This window comes from Hydra vulgaris, chromosome 15, assembly GCF_038396675.1.
Source record: "Hydra vulgaris chromosome 15, alternate assembly HydraT2T_AEP".
Classification (NCBI taxonomy): Eukaryota; Metazoa; Cnidaria; class Hydrozoa; order Anthoathecata; family Hydridae; genus Hydra; species Hydra vulgaris.
The window spans coordinates 32015001-32022500 of record NC_088934.1 but is presented as its reverse complement, the minus strand read 5'-3'; the positions used below and the strand labels follow the sequence as shown (position 1 = coordinate 32022500).

Genomic DNA, 7500 nt, shown 5'->3' with positions numbered 1-7500 from the left:
ATTCAATTATATGTAAGTATATGTAATATTTAAATATATTTTACAACAAAACAACTTTTATCTTTTGCTTTGATAATACTGGTGTAACTAAACTAAACTGAAAAAGTTCTAAATAGTCTAAGTATAGACTATGAGTAGATTTAATATACATAATACACCTTAATAATGTAATAGAGAAGTGCAACAGCACTTTTGGACATGCATACTACGTTTTGATGGTAATTGCAGTTTTTATCAACGGTTTCTGTGATTACAAAACGTTTTTAAACAGCCGGTTTAACATTGATTAATCAACGTTAACAATACTGTCATTCTTAACGTTGTTTCAACGTAACTTCAACGTTATTGTAACGTTTTTTTGCGTCGAATTAACGTTGATATAACGTTTGAACCTAACTTTGATTAAACATTGATAAATCAACGTTAAAAAAAACTTACATTCTAAACGTTAAAACAACGTAAATTCAACGTTAGGTTTCAACGTAAGTTCAACGTTATTTCAACGTTGTTTGCCGGCTGGGTTATATAAAGGCCAACTTGTGGAACAATAAAAATAATTGAAGATTACAAAGAAAAGATATTTAAAACCGAATCAAGATCAAATAAAAGCGTGTACCTCGTGGGCAAAATTTACCTCAACTTTCTTGAGTATGACGCAAATATAAAAATGAAAAACTTTTTTAAATGTATTTTCCAGAATGGTTAAATCCCACTCATTAATAAAACCACTCGAATTACCAAAGAAAGTGCTACTGCAATTGATCAAATAATCACAAATGATTTCATAAATACTAAAATTAATAAAAGAATTATTAAGTCTCATATTTCTGACCACTTTCCAGTATTTATAGTGTCACAAAAGTGCGATAATATTAGTGCCTAAAAAATGAAAAGAACAACTTGAGTAATAAATGAAACTAATATAAACTATTTTCAAAACCAATTATCTTTTTTAAATTGGAATCATCTTTTAAAAATTACAAACGTTAATAAAGCGTATGATATGTTCCTTTACAAGTTTTAAAAAGTTTATAACAAAGTTTTTCCGGAGACTTCGAAATTTTTCATTACAAAAACGGTAAGAAATCCTTGGATAATAAAGGATACTTTAATGTCGTCCGAAAAAATAACGTTTTTGTAATAATTTTATATAAAAAAAAAAAAAAACACTTCAAAATAAGACCAAGTATAAAAACTATAAACGTCTTTTTGAATTAATTTAAGACGTTCTAAAAAGTATCATTATTCTCAACAGTTAAGTAAACACAAAAATGAAACGCAAAAGATCTGGAACATAATTAAAGAAGTAATTGGAAAAATAAAATCTGGATTGTAATAGCTTTCCAATCAATTTTAAATCAAATAATGAACTTAATATAGAATACAGATAAATCTTTAATAACCGAGCAACTTAATCAGTACTTTGTAATCTAGGTTCTAACTCAACATCAAAAATAGAAACCACAAAAATAAAATTCGAATCTTTTTTAAATTCTAATAATACCAATGTAATGGACAATAATGAAATTACGGAAAAAGAACTATTAAATGCAATGTTTTTGTTAAAACCTAAAAAAGTTTAAGATATAATGATATCAGTAGTCGCGTCATTATAAAATCAATAAAATATATAAATATTCTACTATCGCACATTTTTAATCTATCTTTAAAACAAGGCGTTTGTCATGAAAAACTTAAAATTGTAAAAGTTGTACAAATTTTCAAACAACATTCTTCAAGGTAAACTAAAACATCATGGCATAAAAAACTCAAACATTGATTGTTTTAAAACTTACTTAACAAATATAAAACAATACATATCGAACTCACATGCGGTGTTCCTCAAGGATCAATACTTGGACCACTACTCTTTCTTGTTTATATAAACGGCTTACATAGGTTTTATAATATTTTAACTTCAATTTTATTTGTCGATCACACAAATTTGCTTTACTCTAATAGTAAAAATGACTTCTTATTTAAAACAGTCAATAAGAAACTCATAAATTTAACTGAACAGTCCAAGTCGAATAAACTATCCATTAATATAAATAAAACCAAATACTCTTTTTTATAAACTCCACGAAAAAATAAATTATTCCATTAAAACCTTCCTATCTTTGTATTGATAATTCTATTATAAAAAGAGAGCACTCGTGCGCGTTCTTAGGAGTATTTTTAGACGAAAATCATTCATGGCGTGAACGCATAAGTATTTCAGAAACCAAAGTATCAAAAAGTATTGGCTTATTATATACAGCTATAAGGTTTTTAGACCAAATCTGTTTAAAAAATATATACTTTTCTTTTATTCACAGCTACCTTAATTATGGGAACATTGCTTGCTGCAGCACCAACGCAAGCAAGATGTAAAAACTACTTAATAGACAAAAACATGATGTGCGAAATATTTTAAACGTAAACAGTTTAACGCCCTCAAAGGTTTGTTTAACAAACTAAATATACTCAATGTTTATCAACTGAACATTCATCATACTTACTTTTATGTACAAAATTGAAAATAAACTGACACCTGTAATATTTTATACCTTTTTTAAAAAAGTAAATCATGTTTACTCTACTAGATTTTCAAATCAAAACTAGATTCAACCCAAAACCTATTATACGGCAACCAAATTCTCTATTGCAAATAAAGGACCCAAATTATGGAGTTCTTAATTTAATAACGACATTAAAACTAATTCCTTTCACAATTTTAAAATAAAACTTAAATAAAAACTTCTTATTATTGACAATGGATCAAGTTGTTTCTATAATTTCTTTTTTTTTTTTTTTTGTCTTTATTTTCATCTTCTCTTTTATTATTTTCTGGTTTTTCTTTTTATTTTTTTCTTTTTAATTTCCTTATGCAAACAAGCCACCTGGTTTGCTTTTTTCTGTTCTTGTTATTATTAACTTAAACAGTGTAAAAAATAACTCTTAATCCAAATAATAATTATTGACTAACAATCAATAAAATTATTTTAACAAATAGTTCTTTTTATAACTTTTTCATATCAGCTTTTACATTTAATTTTCTTTTGTTTTTTGTACACTTTAAGGTTTTTATTGTCTTTTATTAAATCGTACCATATTTTTTTTTTGTTTTTTTGATTTTTTTTTTTGGCTTTTGTTAGTTAATTAAAAATATATTTCAATGAATTTTTAACTTTATACGATGTAAACTACGGGGCTTTGTGATAAGACTATTTTGTCTTCTTTTTGCCCCGGCCATGAAAATATTTATTTATACATTTTAGTATTGTAGCATTATTTAAACGGCAAAATATATACAAAAAAAAAAAAAGAAAAATTTATGCACAAGTATATTCAACTTGAACAAGTCTCTCCTTTTTATATTCTCAGAGTTAACAAGCCTACAGCAGTCAGTTTATTTAAATGTTTATTTGAACAAAATTTTTACAAAGCCCTCATAACAATTATTAAATCAGTGAAATTTTTAAACATTATTCATTTAAGAAGTTCCAAAAATAGAAGGAAAGCACAAATGGTTCAGCAATGCTTTGACTTTTAAAGACTTTTAAAGTAGCATAGTTAATAAATACCTTTTGTAACTATGTTGTAAATGTGGGAGTTTAAAATTTTGGTTGCTTAAATAAACAGCTTATGGAACTTAATAAAAGGAATTAATAGGACTGAAATCCACAATAATAAGACTTAAATCAATAAATAGGAGTTAATAGGACTAAAATCCATGAATGCAGCAGAAAAGATTTAAGAACTTACCACCGATACTATAATTATTAATTATGAATGTAATAAATTTTTTTTGCTGACATTTAGAGATCTCCTATCCAATGAGCTATTAAATGTTCAGTATTCTAACAAGATTAACTACATTGTGACTACTTTTGTTTAGATCTTTCAGCACAAGTTTTGATGCTTTCGAGAATGCCTTAAAACTCAGATATTACTATAAAGTTAGGTTTGTAAACTATTCTAAGATATTTTATTTGTTATTTTATTAATTTAGAAACTTAATTTTTTGTATTGAATACTTTACTTTTAATATTTCTTTCCAGTTATCTTATTTTCACTTAGTCGTTATTTTATTTTTTTATTTACCTGCATTTAGTTGCATCCTATTACTTCTTTATTGGTTTAGTTGGTGAGCATACGTATTTTAGGTTAAAAGAAGGTAATTTGATAAAAGATTGTAATAAAAAAAATTAAAGATGAGATATTGAGATCTAAGAAATAATATAGACTTTGTGAAGTTAGCCTTTAACCATTAACAGACTACCAATCCATATAAGTGCCAATATGTTTTTCTGGCCAATCTAGAGTTATGTTGACAACATTTGTGAAACTGATCCATTTGTTGTTGCGTTGATTTGTAGATTACAGAAGTCAGCTAGTTTATAACACTTAAAAGACTACACGAGGGAGTTAAGAAATGTTAGAGGACATCCATAAAGTATGTATGCAGTAAAACCATTGAATAAGAAACTCCTGCCCATTGTACACACCTGCATGTTTTTTATGCCCTCCGTCTCCTCGAGCTGCATGAGTATGTATTATTACAAATCAACCTCTTACCCAAAACCCTTTTCCAATGCATAATTTTTGTAAAGCATTAAAAACTAAAATTTTTTAGATAATTTGAAATCACTCATAACAGAATTAATAATTTTGTTACATAATAGAATAACAACTTTTTAAACTCATAAAACTCGATTCTTTTTTTAATAAAAAAAAATAAAAAAAAATTTCAAACAGATTGAGAATAAGAATTAGTCACACCGCGTACATACTTGCTGTCTATAATCACCACCCCTATCTATTGTACACACTTGTAAGTTTTTGGGTAATCCTCTCCATCTTATCCGCATACATACTTCATGGATGACCCCTAATGGTAAATGACGTTATTGATAATAATGGAAAAGTCATACAAGTAAAAGGTAAAATACTTTCATTTGTGATGCACCAACTGCAGCTCTAGTTTAGTTTTTATAATAGTCACAATGGATGTGGTTGTAGGGTGGCAAAACCACTCATGGTTAAATGAGTTTTATGCCAACTGGTACTCATTGCTAGAATATTTAGAGAAAAATATCAGAAAAATGATTACAAAGATATCAATGTCTTGGAGACTTTCTACTTAAAGTAGACATGGTGCATCAGTTTCCTCTCAACACAGTTCAAGGAGCGGACCTTACTTGTACTAAAAATATACATTTTATAGAAACTTGTTTGTACTTAAAATATTCAAATAGCATTTAATTGAAACCATGTTGTAAAACTAAGTTTAAAACAAATGATGTTATGAAAGGCCTCTCAAACCAGAACTTTTGAATTTATTTAACGAAGTTAAATTGTATACCGTATTTTAGAAACTTTTGGGGACTAATTATTAGTGTTTTTTAAATACCAAGGAAAACCAAGTTTAATGAATGTGTTTACACTTTTACTGTAGTCTTATACAAAGTGAACTAAATTTGAAATATATTTCAATGCTTTTGCAAAAGTCTAAGATATAATGTCAATATTATTTTTTTTCCTAAGCTTTCTAGGTTTATAATTGCAATTTGAACTGCAAAGCAATCAAGCTTGTGCAATAGCAATGATTTATCTGATCAAAAAAAAAAAATAACATAACTTAGTACGAGACATATTTATTGAAAAGGTAAAAATAATTTTTATATTGTTAATATAATAAAATAAAGGCAACATATTATATTTTTTTTCTAACTATTATTTTTGTTTATAATATTAGCTCGCACCAATGTTTTGAGACAATAAATAAATCTAAATTTTATTTGGAAAAGAAGTAGAATGCAATATTCAAAAAGTGATTTTTAGATGAAGTCTGTATACCTGTCGAAAACTCAATTGTAAAGTTAAAGCGATGCTATAGCCGAGCCCATATCTCTATCTCTCTGTATATATATCTGTCAAATACCAATCTCTAAATTTGTCACGTTTTCTGTATTTTGTTTTGTTATGGCTTCACCTAATTATTTGCTATCTATTATTTTTTATCAAATAAAACTCTTAATAATTATATTGACTTTTTTCTAAGCGTTATGTAATATAATACTAAGTTTATATTTTATATTTAAGTATATATAATATGACATCCATCAATTTCACCAAATATGTTTATTTATACGATATAATTTAACCTTTCTAAGTAAATAGAAAATTATTTAAAATAGTTGTAAAATATTATATATAAAAATATAACTAGTTAAAACAATAAAGAAAAAAATTATTATTTCTAAATAAAATAACTAAGGTAAGTATGGGTATTAAGGCCCGGCGGGTAATAAGGCCCACTAATCCAAACTTAGGGAAAAAATAAATTGTGAAACTTTTTTTCGACATTAAAATATTAGAGTTATCTGGTTTTATCACTGGCAGCAAAAAAAAATCAGCATTTCTTTACCGCGCGTTCGACAAAGCAAGATTACTTTGTTAGTTTCGTCAAAAATTGCTTAAGTCTAATTTTTACTATACGTGTTTTTACATTTTAAAATATTTTATTAAGCTTCTATTTTTTTCAATTGCATTTATTTGCATTAAGTACTTATTCGTTATCATTACTCATCATGTAATATTTATGCAAGTGTTGAAACAAAAGGATACATTATCGATAAACGTAACAGGTTCAAAGCGGGTAATAAGGCCCACTAAAAATCGGCCCACTGAATCTGGTCCTTCACCAGCTTCAGTCACCCAACCCAGTCCCTCAACAGTTTCAGTCGATCAACCTGAAATTAATCTTAATGCAAGTTTCAATGGTTTAAGGCCGAGTCCTGCTAAAAAGAAAAATATGGCTATGGTCGGTCGCAAAAAAAGTTTTAACTATGTTGCTAAAGCCCTAACGAAAGAAGATTTTCAATCTTCTACTTCTAAAGCTGTTAATAATAAGAATAAGGGCAAAGGAAAAGCAAATGTTTCTAAAGACCTGAAAAAAGATTATTCTCAATCTTCCACTTCTAAAGCTGTTAATAAAAAAAATAAAGGCAAAAGAAAACCAAGTGCAAAGAAAAGTAAGTCTGTAAGTGTGGATGTGAATGATTGGTTTTGTTTGTTATGCCAGCAAAAGTCTGTAGAAAGTATGCGACTATGTTGTAAATGTAAAGTATGGTACCACGAGGCGTGCATGGGGTATAACTCTGAAGATGAGGAAGAATTAGTATGTCCATTCTGCGAAGAATAATGTTTTTCTTTGTAACATTTCTTTATTGAATTTTTTAATTTTCTGTTGTTATTCACTGTTGCATAAAAAATTGATTCTTTTAAAGTATATAAATATGCAAGATTACTTATTATTTTATAAATGTGAGATAAACTAAGCATTAAAGGAATGTTTCCAAACTTTTTTCTGGTTTTTCTTTATATATTTTTTGTATTTTTTACATGGGCCTTATTACCCCCTTATGGGGGTAATAAGGCCCAATTAAGGTATGTTACGAAAACATGAATAACTTTTGTTATAATTATTTCCTCAATATGCAGGTAAGATTATTA

The 7500-nt window shown here is 27.1% G+C and overlaps 1 long non-coding RNA gene across 1 annotated transcript; it reads left to right on the top strand.

The window, feature by feature from the left end:
- The first annotated feature begins 5561 nt into the window (after positions 1-5561).
- LOC136092223 (uncharacterized) lies at positions 5562-6028 on the top strand. The gene is made up of 2 exons (XR_010644277.1): positions 5562-5650; positions 5741-6028. It is a non-coding gene; the product is annotated as an uncharacterized LOC136092223 (long non-coding RNA).
- The last annotated feature ends 1472 nt before the right edge of the window (positions 6029-7500 follow it).